Genomic DNA, 22,479 nt, shown 5'->3' on the forward strand with positions numbered 1-22,479 from the left:
TGGGGTTTAAGGGTAGGCCTACAGGTTGGGTTTGGGTTTAAAGGGTAGGTCTGACTTGTTGGACATATAGGTACATATAGTTTGGGGACCAGGGCCTACATGTTGGGGGTTAAGGAAGGGTACAGGTAGGTTGGGTTTGGGTTTAAAGGTTAGGGCTAACTTGTTGGGAATTTTAAAGGTACATGTTTGGGTTTAAGGGTAAGTGTTGGGGTTTAAGGTTAGTCCTGCGTTTTGGAGGTTAAGGGTACGTGTTAGGGTTTAAGGGTACAAGTAGTTAGGCTTTAAGGGTACGTGTTTGTTGGGTTTAAGGGTACTGTTTGGGGTTTAAGGTAATTCAGGTTGGGTTTTTAGGGTACGGATTCTAGGTTTAATGGCATGTTGGGGATGGGCTGGGTTTTCATTTGTATCCATCAATTTTGTTTGTGGTAGTCATAGTACTTCCATTGGCCTCCAAACACCCATTATTGATCTGATATATTGCTTCCTTCTTGAATGCCTGTCTTTAACAAGTTTGGATGGTCACTTTCTCTTTGAATTTCAATTAACAATACATTCCACATTTATTTATGAAATGTTTGTAATTTAAACCAAAATTCATGACTTTTCAAGGCAGTACAGGACACGCATTATGAAAGCACAAGCCTTACGAAACTACAATGCTGAAAGTGGTTTTGGAATAACATAATTATTTTTGATTTAGCAAACACATAACACATTTTATGATTTAGAATTAATTATTTGTGAAGATTTCATGATAGTGACCCAATAGTGATGTCAAAAATAGACATATCACATCCAGTCTCCTCCCTGAACTTTTCCATGATTTTTGTGCCTTTTTCAAAAAAAAAAAAAAAAAAAAAAAATATGTCATGAATTTTGCCGACATATTGCAACACTGGTGAATATATTTATAACCCTGATGATAGTCATGATACCTGGTAAGAGACAGTAAAACATGCAATAATTACACTGGCTAATGTTTAATTTCTCTCTTGAACTGTTTATTATTATAGCATCATAATAGAACACTTAAAATTGAAATACTAAAAGTTACATAATTTCTCGTTTACATACAATAATAGCAATCATGTACTTGTGCAATTATTAGAACCACTCAACCATCTGTTTTTATGCATGTCACAATATACATACACATGCAATTTACTAACAATATTTTTCTTTGTTCCCATCAAACAAATTTGGTTTGGTACACAAACTCAGTCAAGTAATAGATAACTTTATTTTTCTATAAATGATATTTAATGTAACTGGTATGTTTTCAATTGACTATGATTTATATTTTCATTTAATTTATTATATTTAAGGGGTACTACACCCCTGCCCAATTTTATGCCTATTTTTTGCATTTTTCAAAAATTATAGAGCATTGGTGACAAGTATGATATGTATATTATAGGGCAAGGACTACAACTGCTACACTGGAAATTTTATTTCAGCACAGACAACAGTTGTGGAGTTACAGTCACAAATGAGGGAAAACCAATATTTTATCAATAAATCAATAACTACTTGCCTTGAGTTGCTGAATTTTCAGTGCAGTAGTTGTAGTCCTTGCCCCTATAATATACATATCTTACTTGTCACCAATGCGCTATAATTTTCGAGAAAAACACAAAAATAGGCAAAAAAAATTGGCTAGGGGTGTAGTACCCCTTAAAGGGACTGTGCATTCTCAGATATGCATAATGGGCTAGTATTCCAGTTGAAATCCCCAGGGGAGTATATTTTTCAAATGTAACTGCCTAACTGGTCAGGGTTTATCATTTTGAAACCCATACTCCCCTCTGTATTATGGCTTTACCTATATCTTCCACAGCTGGAGTGAGTATTTCAAATGAAGTTACCCAATGGTTTATTCTATTCAAAACTCATACTCCCTCTTTGAAAGACTTTAGCTAAATCTTCCACAGGGGTGGTGTGGATTTTAAATGGAATGGCCCAAAAGTTACTAATCCAAGATAAAAGTATACATTTTTGGAAAGGAAATTATCTAAATATAAATACAAATTTGGGGTGAAAAGAACAATTTTGAAGAAAATAAGAAAAACCTCATGATTTTGCCTAAAATTGTTTGGAACACACTATAGGAAGGAAAAATCCAAAATTTGGATTTTGTGTTTTTTGTAACCTAGACTCGCTTAGGCCTTATTTTGAATTATTGACCAAATAAGGCGAAAATTCAAAAATTCAAAAATAAGACTAATATCCAAATCATGAAAAACCGTTCCATGAATGGAGTGTCTAATTACAAAAAAAAAACCATGAAATCCAAATTTGGGTACAGTGTGTTTCCAAATAATTTAAGGCAAAACAATGTGCTTTTTGAAGTTTCTTCAAAAAAATACTTTTTTTTTTTTTTTTATATATACTTGCATTAAATTTTGTTTAATTTAATTTTACAGCACTTTTAATTAATGCATTTCTGAGAATACACAGTCCCTTAATATGACACTTTGAATAAAACTTACTTTTAATCATATATGGCAGATTTATCCAAGATTCTCACTCTGACTTGATGCTCATTCATTTGAAACAAAAAATGTTGGGGGAGGGGGCTCAAATTAAATTTTAACAGGGGTGTGCTGATGGCAATCTGAAACCCCTACCCATCTTAAAGGATTTTTTTACCTAAAACTGCTGATTTGACAATTTTTTTTTAAATCAGGTCATATTGTAACATTTGCTGAGGAGAACAATCTCATGTTTTTCAAAACTTAACACACAATGTTCACAATACTCTCCATACAAGGCGTGCGGGACCGACACCAGTCACATTTGAAGGAGTGGCTCACATTGGCGGCTTATGTGCTGGTATTATACAGTGATTTTCTTTTTATTGCATCATTTGCTCAGGCCAAATTTAAAAGAGGACATATCTGACAGTGAAAACTAACATTTTGTGGAAAAGAAGTTAAATTCTATCTCTAATGGAAATGTTATAATGTTGCAATGTGGGTAGCTGTAAGGGCTATCTAGAAACACATTACATTTAACTTTTGCTAATTTCAATCTGCATAATTTTCAATTATGACTAATTTTTTGGACAAGTCAAAATTAGCTCTAATTAATTATGCAGATTGAAATTTGCAAACTTTTAAAGAAGTTCCTTACTGTTACCTAGCAAATTAAATTAATATACAGAAAAAAAAAAAAAAAGATTACAAGGTGAATGAATTTTGACATAAGCTGACAAATAAGCATCCAAATCCAAAACATAAAAAACAGCATGTAGCCCTCTTATTCTGCATCTTACACACTTGAATCGGTTGACTGATTGCAAAGATATGAGCGATTACATAACATACATCTCAATTCATTTCATTAAGTTTGAAAGAAAGATCATTCAACACAATGCACACTAATGCTTATCAATTGACTTTGTGTTTTGTTTGGTGAAATTCTTTTTATTCTTCTTACACAATCTGTGTTTTGCTAAACATGTAATAAACTTTTGTTAAAATGTGAAAATACTATGTGATATTAAAGCTTGAATCTAAAATGGTGCTTGGTACTAGTAAATATATTTTTAGTTAATATTAATATAATTATTGCATAAAGAATTATTGTATAAAGAATTCCAGCTGACAAAAAAAGTTTTCTCACACAATAATTAATGTTTTGGAATTTTCCAAGAAATGGCTATGTAAAATGTAAATCTTTTAAAATTTGAACATAATGTTGCATGGTATCAAAAATTACACGTAAAGATGTACAAGCACTTGATCATTGTCATTCTTGGCTCACATGTTCTTTGGAAAGTTGCAATATAACATATTGCACAACACAAAGAATTAAAGCTGGAAAGCTTACAAAAATCAAAGTTTTCTTGGACAAAATGTTGCTTCAAATATTGCCATGAATGCAAAGTTTTAACTTAAAAAATTCAAACATTAAACATAATATAGCACAGTATAAAAATTAGAAGCTCTAAGCTTAATCATGTATTTCTTGGGTTTTGAAAGTTTAACATATTATGTAAAGAATTAAATCTGTTAATTGTATAGCTATCCAATTTCTGCAATCCATGTTAAGTTTCTTACAATTCAGGCACTGTGCATCAAAGCAAAGGCAGATCAAATGTTATATTCACTCACGTTTTACACCTTCAGTGCAAGCATGAGTAACATAATACCATCGTATAAAATAGATCAGAGGACTGAATTGAATGAGATACACAAACTTTACGAAGGGGTGAGCAAGTGTGACAAAAGTGCCTGTTAATCAAACTTGGAATGAGTTGTTGTGTGCATTGTGTGATCAATCACTCATTTCTTTGCATCCAGCCAACCGAATTAAAATAAAATTTGTGTATAATGTGCACAATGAGCTACCCACTGCTTTTAAAATATTTTGATGATATTGTCTATTTCTGGAGATGTTTTCTGGGACACCCTGTACTGTGAGAATATAATTATAATAATTTGCATCCCTTTCAGTGTTTGACTTTGCTAATTCCAGCGTAATTGGAGTTAGCTGAAAGTTATGAAAGTTCCATGTCTGAATTTCATTGCTGTGTTAATGAAAATTGATCAAGAAACCTTTACATTCAAACCAATTTTTTTACCCAAATTATTTTTGGCAACAACAAAAACATTCTTCAGTAAAAATTTTTATTTTTAAAAAACTAGATATCACGCTGGCGAAGTTACGTAATTAATCGGATTAACTACCATAGCAATAGGTGCAAACAATTTTGAATATACCGCGCTGCACTACAAGCAGGTTGCACTCATCACCTGTCGTCAATCATATAGTAGATTGAATACAATACCGCTCTTTTCAAAGAGACTAATCTTACAGGTGCAAGTGATTAGCATTTCTTTGACATCTATGGTTCAATGCAGAGGTACCGCATGAACGTAGTAGTGCAGCGATATAATCAAAAATTGTTTGTACCTATTGCTATGGTAGTTAATCCGATTATTACGTAACTTCGCCAGCGTATAGATATCTAGGACCATTTACTTTTTAAAATTTTGATCAACTTCACCAAAAAAAAAATGAAAATTGAGCGAAAAATCAGGCTTTTTTTCATGGTTTTTTTTTTCGACAAAATTGAGCATTTTCAACCAGTTTTGGTAAAATTTCTCAAAGTTGGTCAAAATTTAAAAAATGAATAAAAATAGGTTTTTAAAATTAATTTTGTAAAGAATTTTCTTGGTACAATGCCCATGAAAATTTGGGTAAAATTGTTTTTAATTTTCTCCATAACTGAGCATTTTTGAACAAATTTGACCTTGCACATGAATTCATCAAGTCTTTGTCATTTTAAAAGACCAAAAATTTAGCAGTTATGAGGCCCATAATTCCCTGAGGGTTAAGACCAACCTTAAGAATTATTTTTTTTTTTTTTTTTTGACTATATGGTAATACCAGTTATATTCACCAGATAGCCAGCTCACATAAAAATCATCACTTCAAATCACAGATGTTCCAATATCTGTGTTCAAATACAATGTTAACAGCTCTCCTAGCAATCATGCTAGAGAATGATTTGACCACTCGCCTAGCATCATACTAGAGAGTGAGTAACCACTCCCTTTAAAATCTAGACGACAAAGCCTGTCACAAGGATCCATGATTGGCCCTGTTACATGTATGTCATTCACCATAATATTATACACTTGTCAATCAAGAAACCTCTCTATATGTTACGGTGATGACATTCAGTTATACAGATATTTTAATGTATCTTATCCAAACTCCATGAAAACAGCCTCATCTAGCATCACTGAATAAAACACTGGATGACCATAAAATCTCTGGAAGCTAAATGATGAGGAGATAGAGTTTTCTATTGGCGCATCAAATTATCATACACATAGCTTATCTCCTGCTATGCTAACAGTTGGCGATGATTCCATCAATCCAGCTCTGCAATCCAGTATGCAACCTCTGTGTTATATTTGATACACAGATGACAGTGGCTGCACATATCATATACATTGTATCCCTGTAATCTATTATAAATTAGCAACTACATAAAATATCAATTGGTTTCAAGGACCATGGCATCTACTATCTGGTGGTTTGTGCCTTGATCTTGTCCCAAATGGACTATGGCAATGGATTGTTATTAAGTTCCAATAATGACATCCAAAGACTTCAGGGCAGTTCTTATTTGCTGCATTCTTGATTCTCTATACTCTCTTGTTCTTTGTGTTGTTGCCTGTTAAAAGGCTGCTTCAATCTGCAAACTATTGAAGGAATCCTTACTCCTTAGACAGTGCTAGTGCCTGCAGAAAAGTTATTAATGAGAATAACATGAATATTAATAATAATTAACACAACATTTTCAGACCTTCCTTTTATTTAAGAAATAAAGGGTAATGCATTATCCTTTACACCCAAATAATGTGTCCTCACCCATTATTTAGACGTTTTTACTGCCAAGGACACATTATTTGCGTGTAAAGGATAATGCTGCACCCTTTATTTCTATTCTATTACCAGAAAATAGTGCGATTTAAAGAGAAAATATCATTTTTTGGCACAAATATTTTCAGTTGTTTACTTCAAGGTGGAGCGTGTATCGCGGAAATATTGCACAGCGTAATGCTGTGCGTAGAGTGTGTTACGGCGCTTGACCCATTATTGCAGAATAATGGGCTCTCATGTGATGTTTTAACAAATCACAGTCGCGATTTTGAATAATGGGTCGTAAGAGTAATAGAATTATAAATAAGTCACAGAATTTTTAAAAATTATATACGGTAGATATTTAAGGTGGCAAACTTAACTATGGTGTTGTGCACAGAATTGCTTTAAAATTATCGTACAGGATGTGATTTTTCAAAACAGCTTCTTGACTTATGCAAATTCACAAAATCCCATTTAAACACTTTTCTTTGCTGATTTTAGTTAAATGAACATAATGGATTTGACATAGCTAGCTATTGTATCTGTAAGGTGTAGTATTTGAGTTAGCTATCTGAAAATACATATAGACAAAATGCCACCTAAAATGGTCAATATGTTCTATGTACGTCTTTCATAAGGCGAGTTAGATGGTAGCATGAACTAGCAGCATTTGCATTCAATATTGAGACAAGTAAAGCTGACACACATGAGGAATGGTATTGGTTTTATTAAGGAAATCCCAATGATTGATATAAGTAGTGTCATTTCCACCCCATTTGCATGATGTTTTTTTTTATGTTTTTTTTGGCAAAACTATTGCTTAGATATATTAAAAAATAAATCAAGAAATATCAAGAAATAATTGCAAATTTTCATTTATGAAACTTGCAAATCTAAGCTAAACTTATTTAACATTCGGCCGAAAATTCTGCCCAAAACATATAGTGTAAACCTTAACTCACCTCTAGGAAGATCAATTGCAAAACATCAGATGCCCTGACACCCGAACTCGCAGCCAATGGCTTCACATGTTCATTTACTTCATGAAGTTTGCACCATTCTTTAAAATATAAAACACAAAAAACATAAATGTTACATGTGGGTAAAATATAGAAGATTAAAATTGTGCTTTACAAGATACCCATGAACACCGCAACTTTGTCACAGGTGGGATAGGATAGTAAAGATGATTTGATTTAAACAATACAACATTCCCTTGTATACCACAACTTTGTCACGGGTGGGAAGGGACACCTAAATCATAATTTTAATTGTGCTATACAACATTCCCTTGTATACCACAACTTTGTCACAGGAGGGACAGGACACTAGAAATAATTTACATGATAGCACAATAGATAGTGTCCTGTTCCACCCATGATAAAGTTGTAGTATACATGGGAGTGTTGTATAGCTCAATGGAAATCATCTACAGTACTCTGTTCCACCCATGATAAAGTTGTAGTATACATGGGAGTGTTGTATAGCTCAATGGAAATCATCTTTGTACTCTGTTCCACCCATGATAAAGTTGTAGTATACATGGGAGTGTTGTATAGCTCAATGGAAATCATCTTTGTGCTCTGTTCCACCCATGATAAAGTTGTAGTATACATGGGAGTGTTGTATAGCTCAATGGAAATCATCTATAGTACTCTGTTCCACCCATGATAAAGTTGTAGTATACATGGGAGTGTTGAATAGCTCAATGGAAATCATCTTTGTGCTCTGTTCCACCCATGATAAAGTTGTAGTATACATGGGAGTGTTGTATAGCTCAATGGAAATCATCTTTGTACTCTGTTCCACCCATGATAAAGTTGTAGTATACATGGGAGTGTTGTATAGCTCAATGGAAATCATCTTTGTGCTCTGTTCCACCCATGATAAAGTTGTAGTATACATGGGAGGGTTGTATGATAAAGTTGTAGTATACATGGGAGGGTTGTATGATAAAGTTGTAGTATACATGGGAGTGTTGTATAGCTCAATGGAAATCATCTTTGTGCTCTGTTCCATCCATGATAAAGTTGTAGTATACATGGGAGTGTTGTATAGCTGAATGGAAATCATCTATAGTACACTGTTCCACCCATGATAAAGTTGTAGTATACATGGGAGTGTTGTATAGCTCAATGGAAATCATCTTTGTGCTCTGTTCCACCTGTGATAAAGTTGCAGCCTAGTATACATGGGAATGTTGTATAGCACAGTGGAAATCATCAATAGTACTCTGTTCCACCTGTAATAAAGCTGTAGTATACATGGGAGTGTTGTCTAACACAATGGAAATCATCTATAGTGTTCTGTTCCACCGGTGATAAAGTTGTAGTATACATGGGAGTGTTGTATATCACAATGGAAATCATCTATAATGCTCCGTTCCACCTGTGACAAAGTTGTAGTATACATGGGAGTGTTGTATAACACAATGGAAATCATCTATAGTGCTCTGTTCCACCTGTGATAAAGTTGTAGTATACATGGGAGTGTTGTATTGCACAATGGAAATCATCTACATGTATAGTACTCTGTTCCGTTGCTCCGTTCCACCTGTGACAAAGTTGTAGTATACATGGGAGTGTTGTATAGCACAATGGAAATCATCTATAGTGCTCTGTTCCACCTGTGATAAAGTTGTAGTATACATGGGAATGTTGTATAGCACAATGGAAATCATCTATAGTGATAATATTGTTGTACACATGAGAGTGTGGTATACACATGTAGCACAATGGGAATCATGAACTTCAATGTCCTGTTTCACTTGTGAGCATGATAAAGTTGTGGCATACACTAGAGTGTTTATTCTAGTCTTTTGTTGCCTACTGAAAAGTTGAACGAAGATAATTTCTGTTTTCGGTTTCGGGAGTTATGTTAATTTCTGACATGAAAACGTGACATGAGAGAGTTGATGCTAATACAGACAAGAGAAGTGTCTAAATTTTATGGTCGTAAATTAGCGATAAATTGTACGGCTTCAATTGACTTGCGTGGGGTGTATAGGTACTTCCGCCTAGGCGGGAGTGGCTCATGAAAAAAGCCCAGCATAGAAATATACACTAATCAGTGTTGCCACGAATTACGATACTTGTTACGTGCAATCGCGAAAAAATAGGTCATATGATTATGTAGAGATGAAACGGGAATTCTTTTTCGTCCAAAATACACCTTAAAACTTGTGTGTCCGAGATAGTAACTCAGGGCTCGACTGTAACTCGGGCCCGACTTAGTAACTTCGGGTCCGAGATAGTAACTCAGGGTCCAAGATAGTAACTTCGGGCCCCGACTTAGTAACTTCGATATCTGAGTTAGTAACTCGGGCCCGGATTTAGTATCTTGGGTCCAAGATAGGCCCGAGATAGTATCTCAGACTTAGTAACTCTGGGTCCAAGATAGTACTCTGGGTCCGAGATAGTAACTTGGGGCCTCGACTTAGTAACTCAGGGTCTAAGACAGTAACTCGGGCCTCGACTTAGTAACTTCGGTGCCTCGACTTAGTAACTCGGTGCCTCGACTTAGTAACTCGGGGTCCGAGATAGTAACTTCGGGGCCCCGACTTATTAACTTCGGGGTCAGAGATAGTAACTTGGGGCCTCGACTTAATAACTTGGGGTCTGAAACAGTAACACGGACCGCGAGATAGTAACTTCGGGTCTGAGATAGTAATTCAGGGCCCGACCTAGTAACTTCGGGGTCCGAGATAGTAATTCGGGGCCTTGACTTAGTAACTCGGGGTCCGAGATAGTAACTTGGGGCCTCAACTTAGTAACTTGGTATCCGAGATAGTAACACGGACCCTATATAGATAGTAACTCGGGGTCCGAGATAGTAAATCGGGCCCCGGACTTTATAACTCAGGGTCCGGATAGTAACTCGAGGTCAGAGATAGTAAGTCGGGCCTCGACTTAGTAACTTCGGGTCTGAGATAGTAACACTGACCCGAGATAGTAACTCGGGTCCGAGATAGTAACTTGGGCCTCGACTTAATAACTCGGGGTCTGAAACAGTAACACGGACCCGAGATAGTAACTCAGGGTCTGATATAAAAGATACGGCCCCCACCGAAATCTACACTCGTACGCGACACTACCCCCTGCCCAGCTACAGAAACATACGTCGCCGACTTAGTAACTTGGGGTCTGAGATAGTAACTCGACCCGACTTAGTAACTTCGGGGTCTGAGATAGTAACTTCGGGCCTCGACTTAGTAACTCGGGGTCCGTGATAGTAACTTCGGGCCTCGACTTATTAACTTCGGGTCTGAGATAGTAACACGCACTCCAGAGATTGTAACTTCGGGGTCTGAGATAGTAACTCGGGGCCCCGACTTAGTAATTAGGGGTTAGAGATAGTAACTCGGGGCCTCGACTTAGTAACTTGGGGTCTGAGATAGTAACACAGACCCCAAGATAGTAACCAGGGTCCGAGATAGTAACTCAGGCCTCGACTTAGTAACTTCGGGTCTGAAATAATAACACGGACCCTGATATTGTAACTTGGGGTCCAAGATAGTAACTTCGGGCCCCGGCGTAGTAACTGGGGGTCAGAGATAGTAACTGGGCCTCGACTTAGTACCTCGGGGTCCAAGATAGTAACTTGGGGCCTCAACTTAGTAACTTGGTATCTGAGATAGTAACACAGACCCAAGATAGAACTTCGGGTCCGAGATAGTAATTGGGCCCCGACTTAGTAACTTCGAGTCCGAGATAGTAACTTGGGGCCGAGATACTAATTGGGGTCCTGAATTACTATCTCAGACCCCGAGTTACTATCTCGGTCTGTGTTACTGTTTCAGACCCGAGTTATTAAGTCGAGGCCCCAAGTTACTATCTCGGACCCCGAAGTTAATAAGTCGGGCCCTCGAGTTACTATCTCGGACCCCGAAGTTAATAAGTCAGGGCCCGAGTTACTATCTCAGACCTCGAGTTACTATCTCGGGTCAGTGTTACTATCTCAGACCCGAAGTTACTAAGTCGAAGCCCAAGTTACTATCTCGGACCCGAGTTACTAAGTCGAGGCCCCGAGTTACTATCTCTGACCGCCAGTTACTACGTCGGGGCCCCGAAGTTACTATCTTGGACCCCGAAGTTACAATCTCCGGGTCCGTGTTATTATCTCAGACCCGAGTTACTAAGTCGACGCCTCGAAGTTACTATCTCGGACCCGGGTTACTATCTCGGGTCCGTGTTACTATCTCAGACCCCAAGTTACTAAGTTGAGGCCCGAGTTACTATCTCTAACCCCAATTACTAAGTCGGGGCCCGAGTTACTATCTCGGACCCCGAGTTACAATCTCGGGTGCGTGTTACTATCTCAGACCCGAGTTAATAAGTCGAGGCCCCGAGTTACTATCTCGGACCCCGAGTTACTAAGTCGAGGCCCCGGTTTACTATCTCAGGCCCCGAGTTGCTAATGCTCGGGGCCCGAGTTACTATTTCGGACCCCGAGTTACTAAGTTGGGGCTCTAAGTTACTAAGTTGGGGCCCCCAAGTTAGTAACTCAGACCCGAGTTACTATCTCGTTGTCCGTGTTACTATCTCAGACCCTGAGTTACTAAGTTGAAGCCCGAGTTACTATCTCGGTACCGAGTTACTAAGTTGGGGCCCCAAGTTAGTACCTCAGACCCGAGTTACTATCTCGTTGTCCGTGTTACTATCTCAGACCCCGAGTTACTAAGTTGAGGCCCCGAGTTACTATCTCGGACCCGAGTTATTATATCTCTGACACCAAGATATTAAGTCGGAACCCTGAGTTACTATCTAAGGGCCCCGTGTTATTAAGTCGGGGCCCGAGTTACTATATCAGACCCTGAATTAGTATCTCGGGACCTTGAGCTACTATCTCGGATCCCAAAGTAGTATCTCGGGCCCCGAATTACTATCTCGGACCCGAGGTACTAAGTCGGGGACTTACCGACCCAGAGTTACTATCCCGGACCCCGAGTTTTACCGTCGGGGCCTGGATTACTATCTCGGACCCCGAGTTACTATCTTGGGGTCCGTGTTACTATTTCAGATACCAAGTTACTAAGTTGAGGCCCCAAGTTACTATCTCAGACCCGAGTTACTAAGTCGAGGTCCGTGTTACTATCTCAGACCCGAGTTACTAAGTCGAGGCCCGAGTTACAATCTTGGACCCCGAGTTAATAAGACGAGGCCCGAGTTACTATCTCGGACCCCGAGTTACTAAGTCGAGGCCCCAAGTTACTATCTCAGACCCAGAGTTACTAAGTCGGGGCCGAGTTACTTAAAGTCGAGTTACTATCTCGGGGTCCAAGTTACTGTTTCAGACCCCGAGTTACTAAGTAATTAAGGGCCCAGGGTGTAGACATCACCCTGGGTGTAGACATAATTATTGCACAGTCCCTATAGTATTGTGTTGTCGTGGATACATGGTAGTTGATAAATTACTCGATCAAATCATTTGGATAACGGGCACTACACCTGCCCAATTTTGTGCCTATTTTTACATTTTTCTCAAAAATTATAGAGCATTGGTGACAAGTAAGATATGTATATTATAGGGGCAAGGACTACAACTGCTACACTGGACATTTTATTTCAGCACAGACAGCAGTTGTGGAGTTACAGTCAAAAATTAGGGAAAACCAATATTTGATCAATAAATCAATAACTACTTGCCTTGAGTTGCTGAATTTTCAGTGCAGTAGTTATAGTCCTTGTCTCTATAATATACATATCTAGGCCCTATATCTTACTTGTCACCAATGCACTATGATTTTTGAGAAAACACAAAAATAAGCAAAAAATTGGCTAGAATAGTACCCCCTTAAACATAATAGATCCCACACAATTTAAAACCAACATAACCCAACATCTACAAGAAATCTATAGACTAAAATTTGCATGCATGCGCATATCAACCTAACAGTTTTACTCCTCTAGGACTGTTGGGCAGTATCAAGATCAAGATGATGTGCAAATTCCAAGTTAGACTTCATCATGTTCTTGCTGTCATTGACATATTTGTAGAGACGACTAGAGTACACTGGAAATTTTATTTCAGCACAGACAGCAGTTGTGGAGTTACAGTCAAAAATTAGGAAAACCAATATTTGATCAATAAATCAATAACTACTTGCCTTGAGTTGCTGAATTTTCAGTGCAGTAGTTATAGTCCTTGTCTCTATAATATACATATCTAGGCCCTATATCTTACTTGTCACCAATGCACTATGATTTTTGAGAAAAACACAAAAATAAACAAAAAATTGGCTAGGGGTGTAGTACCCCCTTAAACATAATAGATCCCACACAATTTAAAACCAACATAACCCAACATCTACAAGAAATCTATAGACTAAAATTTGCATGCATGCGCATATCAACCTAACCGTTTTACTCCTCTAGGACTGTTGGGCAGTATCAAGATCAAGATGATGTGCAAATTCCAAGTTAGACTTCATCATGTTCTTGCTGTCATTGACATATTTGTAGAGACGACTAGAGTCCCGCTATATGTCGAATGTATGGACTAGGGTAGCCAAAACATCATGGCCCTGTTCCTTCCTCACTAGGGCCATGAATGCCCTACGTCACGTAAAAAGCGGGCACCGTGAACTCACGTCATGCGGTGATGACGTCACACTGACGGCATCTATTTATAGAAAGAATTCAAAACATTTTCCATCCTCAAATGTGCTCAAAATTTACTGAACATGCACCAAATATGTTTTGTTTAAGTCTCATCTTCACGTGAGGAATGGTAGGAAGTGGTATTTATGAGAAAACGTGGTATTTTATGTGTACCCTGGACCAGATATGCTCAGGAGTCTCAGACCTTCGTGCGGAGAAGGACAGTGGAAATCAGGGGTAGGCCTACAGCATTTAAGGCCCAAAAGTCGGGGTTGTTTTCCTGTGTTTTCACTCCAGAGCTTGCAGAAAATCCAAATACATGGGGTGAAAATTAAATCTTGGGGGTGAAAAATATTTTGCAGTGTAGTCAGGGGTAGGAGTACGGTCCAAAAGTAGCTAGAGGGTCAGTTTTCACCCCGAGCTTGCACATATTCCCAATAGAGGGTGAAAAATTAATATTTTTTAAATTTAGGGGTCATTCACCCCGCTACCTCTAGTGGAAATCGTAGTGACGGACGTGTGAGTACCTCGGGCTAGGACTAGGGAGCCAATTGTCAAAAGCTGTAACTCACACATATTATACGATACACCTATCGAATGTGTGTCATCGGTCCAGTCATCGGCCTTGTAGGAACCCATGGATTAGGTCCATGTACACATACGATGGGTGTACCCGCTAGAGTCCCGGACTAGAGTTTTAAATTATACTATGTAGTATGTACAGTACTCGGAGAACGTGGTTGTGTATATTTTTCTGTATACGTCGCTATTTATAGAAAGGATAAATCAACTTGAGAAAATATTGTGACTTGCTCAAGTTGTTATACTCGCGTACATACTCACACTGTACAGAGTTGTACAGTATGTACAGTGCAGAAACCCCGGCAGAAACTATCACAGCTTTTGGTATTAATATTGGTAAGCTTACACTACCATAATTCATTGCAACTGGTAAGAAACTGGACGAAATGTACACTTACTGTTGTTTAAAATGCTTGAATTCCGAAATTAGAAACTGGAACAAAAGTACACTTTTCTATAATACTGTGGTTTAAAATTCAACCGCCGTGTGTGTGTTAATTAATTTCACTGTGGTGACGAGCTAGATCTATTAATAACATCATTCACGATCTGTACGAGTCGATTATTAAAAAAATGTATGACGCGGATGACGTAGAGTTCATTAATATTCATATATACTACTACGATTTCATCATGAGAGGGGTCTGGCACACGACAACGGCCACGGCACTGAGTCCAAGGCTAGATATATAGTGTTATATAGTGTTTACTACTTATACTGTGCTAGTACTCACTGAGCCGCGCAGAAATCTTGCTGCAGCTGCTGGTTCTATACCGGGCTATTAAAACAGTAGACCTATATAGGCCTACATTTTATTTCGAAAATATGTTTTCCTGGTAAAGCATGGTAAGTATATGGCAAAAATGTATTAAGTTTATTTTAAGCTTTAATCGTTATAACAATAATTGGGACAACTTCTGTATTATTATATAGGCTATTAATGATATACATGTAGGTAGGCCTACATGGTATTTATAATATATAGTTATCCGGTATATATCAAGCAACAAGGTAATATTAAGTTTATTTTAAGCTTTAATCGTTATAACAAGCTATAACAATAATTGGTAGACAACTTCAGTATTATTAGGGGCTGTGCAATAATTATGAGCCCCCCAGAAATCGGGGTAAAATTTCCAAACGGCTCGCCAAAAATCGCTTGCCCCCCCCCTCGGCCTGCCAAAAATCGCTTGCCCCCCCCTCTCGGCCCGCCAAAAATTCTTTGCCCCCCCCCCCTTGCGCATGCCAAATTTTTGGGATCCCAATTTACAAACCTTAAATGGTCTATATACCTGTTGCGAGCGCAGCGAGCAGGAAAATTTGCATATTTTTCCTAAGCCTTTTTAGAGCGTTTTATTAAAAAGGCACCCCATGAATGTGTGCCAAAATCGCTTTCCCCTCCTCTCAGCTTGCCAAAAATTGCTTGCCCCCCTTTTGGCTCTCCAAAAATTTCTTGCCCCCCCCAATTTTACCCTCCCCCAGGGCTCATAATTATTGCACAGCCCCTTATAGGCTATGTATGATGTATACATGTAGGTAGGCCTAGGCCTACATGGTATTTATCTAGGCCTATAATAAATTACTGAGTTTTTCGAATTGGTAAGGCTAAAAACTTCTACGTTTTACATTATTTCGGAAAACTGATTTTTGCGTTGCGTAGAGTAAAGTTGTCCGTACCCCAATAAAACGTCCAATTTTGTTTTTGTTTACGTTAAGGGTGTCAAATTATGTTAATTAGTTTCAAAGGCAGGGCGAAGGCAGTGGCAGCGCACTTGCATGCTAAAAACTTTTCATGCCAACACTAATGTTGACATAGCCTGAAATTTGCCTTCTGTTTTGGCATTGGTGTGAAGATACCATGCCTGTAGTCTGGATGGTCATTGAATTACCTACAATACAATCACACAGTATTGGGACCAGGGACTGTGTATGCATGAACACCTAATTAGTCACACATCAATAAAGTCAACATTTACTCAAAAGGATGATATACATGTCCTTTTTGGAAGATTGTCAACATCTCATAATGTCCTATTTGTAGGTCAAGATTGCCATCATGATCTGAACATCTCATACCTATAAGGGACGCACCATTTGATACTCGGTGGGGGGGTAGGAAGTTAGGGTCGGGGAAAGAAATTTTTGTCGGCGAATTGTTTTTGGTGGCAATTTTTTTTTTTTTTTGCCGCCTGGCGGCAATTTTTTTTTTAAATTTCATGCATTTATACACAGTTAGGTGGGGAAAGGTTTTTTTTAGTGTTGGTGGGGAAAGTTTTTTTTCATGTAGTGGGTGAAGTTTTTTTCAAAAACTTCATACCCCCACCCTGAGAATCTAATGATGCGTCCCTAAGGGCTGTTGGTGTAGCAAAGTGAGGAGGGTATTGTAGTTTAATTGTGCTAATTATAATATGGTGCAATTGCCTATTTGCCTCTCAAACCACTGAATTTTATTTACCATGAATAGGCCTACTTTGCTCTTTGTGGTAATATGAAACAGAGTGTAAGGAAATGTGAATAAAATTGTTTCATCTGCACAGTTGTGTAGCCAGGACTTTTTCAGAGAGAGAGGGGGGGGGGGCAAGGCAAATTTCATGCAGGGGGGGGCAAATTGTTACAAATGGGCTAAAAAGTACAACAAATTTATCCAAAATTGGCTAACAAATAAAAAGTACAACAAGTATGTGCATACAAATCTTAAATATCTGTCAGCCAGCATACCACAGGGGGCCAAGAGGGAATTGAATAAATGTGTTCATCCGCTCAGTGATGTAGCTAGGACTTTTGCAGGGGGCAGCAAGGTACATTTCAAGGTGGGGGACAAACTTGGACGAAAATGGTACAAAATGGCCAAAAGGTACAACAAATTTGTCCAAAATGGGCTAAAAAGTACTGTAAATGCATAAAACTCTTAAATATCAGGGCGGCCAGCATCAAACAGGGGCAAGACTTCTCACGGTGGATATGATATGGTGGCAAGAAGACTTGCTTCGATCACGATGTAATTGCAATTTCAAGCCATTGATTTATATGGAAATACTACATATTATATTTCTAATTTCTAAATGATATATATATAATCTCCTCTCATACCATTAATCACATTAAATAAAACATTTACATGTTCACAAAATATAAAAAATTTACAAACCGCGAAAGACTCAGACCGCGCAAGACGGGTGATCGCTAGTATACAAATATTTACTGCTCATGAGGGATCTGGTGGAATCTATTGGTTCCCGAGGTGAACTGGAGACCGTGAGCCTACTATTTTCCCGAGACCGCCAGGTCGAGGGAAAATAGTAGGCTCACGGTCTCCAGTTCACCGAGGGGACCAATAGATTCCACCGGATCCCGAATTTAGAGCAGTAAATATTTGTTTCATATCCTTCATTAATATATTCTCTGTTCAATGTGTTCATTAACACAAGGCCTTTATCACAGACATAGGCCTAGGCATAAATGTAGGCTAGGCCTAGGCAAGGCTACGCTGGCCTTGCTTTGTTTTGATTGAATGCACAAAGCACGCACACAGTTGAGTGGCTAAAGCTTACCGTGAAACGGTGAAAATATTGTAACCTCTACAATACCGCCGTGAAACGAGTAACCATGTTCTCTGTTATTTCACCATCAATATTAAGATACTGATCCTGATGTAGGCCTAACTCTGATTTTGCCATTAAACCGCCGTATTTTAGCTGCACTTCTGTGCACCCCTGCCCCCCTAGTGCCGCCAATGAACATAACTCTGACCCTAATTTTAACTCTAAACGTAAATTGAGGAAACTATAACTTTTCGGTATAATGACCCGCTCAAACTAATAGGCTAGATGTCCCCGCCCGACCTCCTCAATTCTAACTTACTCATTCGCTCGCAAATTGACAAAAACAAATTCAAAATGTGTTTTAAGCACCTTTTGTGTCCCCCATGCTAAATCGGTAATCTGTACGCCCTTTGTCACCCTTTGACGTACAATTTAGAGTATAAACACGTAGATGACTGTACATGATCTAATCATCCCGGCTGGAAGATGTTGATGAAGACTCGTATACTATACATCACGCTCATACGTTATATGACAATATGACGTACAATCACGTATGTGATGCATGGTTGGAGATTTATTCAGCTAGTAAGTTAGATCTAGATCATACACATTATTGTCATGGTATATTGTAATTGTATACGTCAATTTTGTTCAGTTTGATTCAACCGGCTTATAAAGTTTTACTTTACACGGAAGGGGAAAGTTAGCAAAAAACAATTAATTTATGAGTGTAAAAGGGGGGAGGGGAGGTTTTGGGGGAAGGGGGGGGGGCAAATAATATTTATAAAATTATAAGTAATAGTCGGTTGGCTTACGTGATATTTTTCATATTTGTCAAATTGTTGGGTAGATTCTTGGCAACCATGTTTAAACATATCTAGAAACTCCACTGATTAAGAAAAAAATGGTTGCCAGTTTTTTCATTAACATTTAGAACCTCCATTTTGAATTTCAAAATGGCCGCCAATTTTTTTTTTTAATCCAATAAACCATAACTGTTCATTCAAATAATTCATACAATAATTATTATATTTCATCTAAACTCATAATAAAGGTGTCAACGATTCATTGGAAACAAAATAAGAGCATTATAAATACTCAAAATTAGTAAAAAACCAAGATGGCCGCCATATTTTAGGCTTTTGTACGTAAAATGCCATAACTTTTGAAGCAATGGACATATGAAGATGCTTTTGTTGGCTAACCATATGATTTGGCATATGAGGATTCCAATAATATCAATGTATTTATGATTGGAACACTTTTTACTCGCATTAGAACTTTTCCTGTATATGCTTCACACATTACAACATGTTGCAATACGCCGAGTGACAAACTTAAATGAGGTCTGACATCATCGCCCAATTTACATCTCGTCGTGATTTGATAGTATATTCACTATGCAAATAACCACTTTCCTTGCTCCACAGTGTATCAGGAACTAACCCTTTGTTATGCCAAATAGCTTTCACAATTTTACGTGCTGAAGGCCACTCTTGCCATACCTCAGTAAACATCAAAATAGGTGCTACATGATTCCTGTGTGTGTGAATTTCTAGCGCACTTGTGTATAATATTTGTGTATTTGCCAAATGCCAAATATGGACATCATGACCAATATTTATGAATATTGTATGGTAACTATAAGGAAATAACCGGAAGGTGTCTAAATTTGGTTAGAATATACCTTATGGTCGAAACTATCGAGTGAGTTTGATATTTTTATAAATGAATTGTAGTATGAATGGCAGCACGCCGTCATCCACATCCACATTCACTACAAAATAGTGAAATGCTTGGTTGAAATTAAATCAGGTACCTGTGTCGGGTTTTTTAAAAAAGTTTTTTATATTTTTTTTGCATGTAATATGAAGATAATATATTCAAATCAATATTAATAATTGTGATATTTTGGCCTAAATACATTTGCTTAAGATACGGCTTTCGAAAGGATTGGGTACATGCATTTGGCCTATACCCTTGAGTGTGTAATTATTATGTGGTCTATTCACCACATACGGGTGAATGGGAGATGTCCTCTTAACTTTTTCTAATGGTGAATGGAACGATTTACCCATTGCCGTTAGAACGTCTAAGTTGTAACAAGTATGTTCAAATCTCTTTGTTTATTTGTTTGCTTTCCATTATTTTGTTCCTTTTTGTATTTATCATGTTATTGTATGAGCAGTGAGCTTTGCGCCTCCTGAGAAAAACATATTTTTGAAATGCTATGTAATGCAATGAATGTATCAGGGGTGTTAATGTTATTGATTAATTGTTCCTAATTGTCATTGCTTCAATGATTTCTAGATCTTCGCCAATCATTGGTGGTCTAATGTTAATACAGCTGTCACCTTCCCCACCACACTTGCAACTTTTGGTACAGATCACATTGTTTCCTTTGCATGGGCACCTTCTCGAACACTTTGATTTCGCACAGTTACACCTGATGAGCTGCAGACCGGATCTGGAGCAACCTGAGAAAGAACTGTTAGTAGCTTGCTGTCTAGGCTACCCAACCCCAAGGTCAGATGTTCAAGATGAGTTGGGTTCAATACCATATCTTATAGCGCTAGATACTGGACATGGGCACGGCGTATATGTTCAGTCCATGCTCCCTAAATCGGTGGTAGTTTATCAACTCCTTGTTCATCTTTGAGTTGCTTGAACCAAAACCATGAGCATCTTTACTTGCCCAATGTGAACTCACTGGGGCAGAAAAGATAGCAAAGCAACTTTTCACATCCATGTAGAACTGTATGGGATGGTTCATCCGCTTCGCCAAGACCAGCTAGTGCTATCAAAATTGTGGGGCTTGCCTTCAGGAAAGTTGCAAAGCATATACCTTCTTTCTCTTTCCTTGGATATGTGCTGTCGTATCACAGCCTGTAAGAGCATGCCGTGAGTTGATCAAAACGGCTGATTTCTGTGGGCCAAGCGTGTCATATATAGGCTGCAGAAAGACTTTGTGTAATCTTTCACTTGTTCGATCCTATGATTAGCGCATAATTGTTGCCAAGTAGTGGTGTTCTTCGACGTTCGTAGAGACAAAAGTAGCACAAAGGTGTCTTGTGAATATAATGTGGACATTCATCCCCTTGCTCGCAACTTCTACAGCATGGTAAGAGTGTCCACCTCTTCCGTGTGTGTTGACATTGTGCTGCTTTCTTCGTGCCATAAGAACTTGGTTGATATATGCATCCTAATTACATCTTCCAGATTGACGCTCTCTCGAGATGACCTTTCGTTGATATGTTGAGGTGTTCCATTGCCAGATCAACACCAGTTTGTGTGAATGGAATATGGTTGCTGGTGTTAACTGCAAACTTGCAGTTGGTTTAAAAAACTTTGCCATAGTTCTGGGTCAGTTTTATGGCATCCATGCGTGCGATGAATTCTGGAATGTTTTGAGCATAATCTAGCCTGGAATAGGCAAAGAAGAACTTGCAAAGATGCTTCAATGATACCAAATAGCGTTGCCAATTACCCTCCCGTATAGCCCTCTGGAAACCAATACTGGCTTCATATACCATCCATGGCCACGGGTTGGAGACTTGGAGCTTGTTGACTCTGTCTTGGGTCCACCTCGACTCGAAGCTGGTGAACTTCAACATGCATGTTGACACTGTGGCAAAGAAAGCCAATTCCACCAGAGCCTTCCTCAGTAGAAAAATCGGCCACTGTAGACACAAGATCAATGAGACCAGCTACAAAACCTTCATCCGCTCAATAATTGAGTATGCTGTTACATCCTGAGACCCTCATATACAACGCAACATCAGAAAGACTGAGCAGGTACAGAAAAATTGTGCAAGGTTTGTCACAGGTATCAAATATCACTGCAGCAGTGTGACAGTCAGGGTTCAATATCTCCAATTGCCTACCTGCGCTTGGCTACCAGACGTCCCTAAAGCATTGTATCGCATTCCGTTTGACCTCATCGACATCAGGTGGTTCCAGTACATGACTCGGCTAGCTTCAAACACCAAAGGCCATGGCTCCCGCTTTAAAAATCCGCGATGAAGTTTGACAACTTGAAAGTCATACTTTCCACGCTCTATCCGGGACTAGAACAGCCTGTTAACCGACCCAGCAGCATCCTGTTTCTTTAACGCTGTCAAGATTGTGTTGAAGGCCTGCTGGCAGCAATCGCCTTGCTGAGCAGTCTTACCTACACCTGAGGAGGAGGAGCAGGAGCAGGAGCAGGACTAGCGTCTAACTCTCGTAGCTGTTTCTTGCAATTTAAGGATTCTATCTCCATTATAAATGCCTGGTGCGCTTCTGTAGCGTCTGTCTTATCCCTGCATGCTTCAGTCAGCTGCTTTATGCTGGCTACCAGGGTGTTACGTACAACGGGTTGATCCTCAAATAA

The 22,479-nt window shown here is 38.5% G+C and overlaps 1 long non-coding RNA gene across 1 annotated transcript; it reads right to left on the reverse strand.

Annotated features, from left to right (window-relative positions):
* Positions 1-5,686: 5,686 nt before the first annotated feature.
* Positions 5,687-14,990, reverse strand: LOC140141102 (uncharacterized). Its single transcript, XR_011857351.1, has 3 exons — positions 14,960-14,990; positions 7,344-7,441; positions 5,687-6,257 (listed from the first exon to the last, which is right to left on the reverse strand). It is a non-coding gene; the product is annotated as an uncharacterized lncRNA (long non-coding RNA).
* Between the last annotated feature and the right edge of the window lie 7,489 nt (positions 14,991-22,479).

This window comes from Amphiura filiformis, chromosome 19 (genome assembly GCF_039555335.1).
Source record: "Amphiura filiformis chromosome 19, Afil_fr2py, whole genome shotgun sequence".
Lineage (NCBI taxonomy): Eukaryota > Metazoa > Echinodermata > Ophiuroidea > Amphilepidida > Amphiuridae > Amphiura > Amphiura filiformis.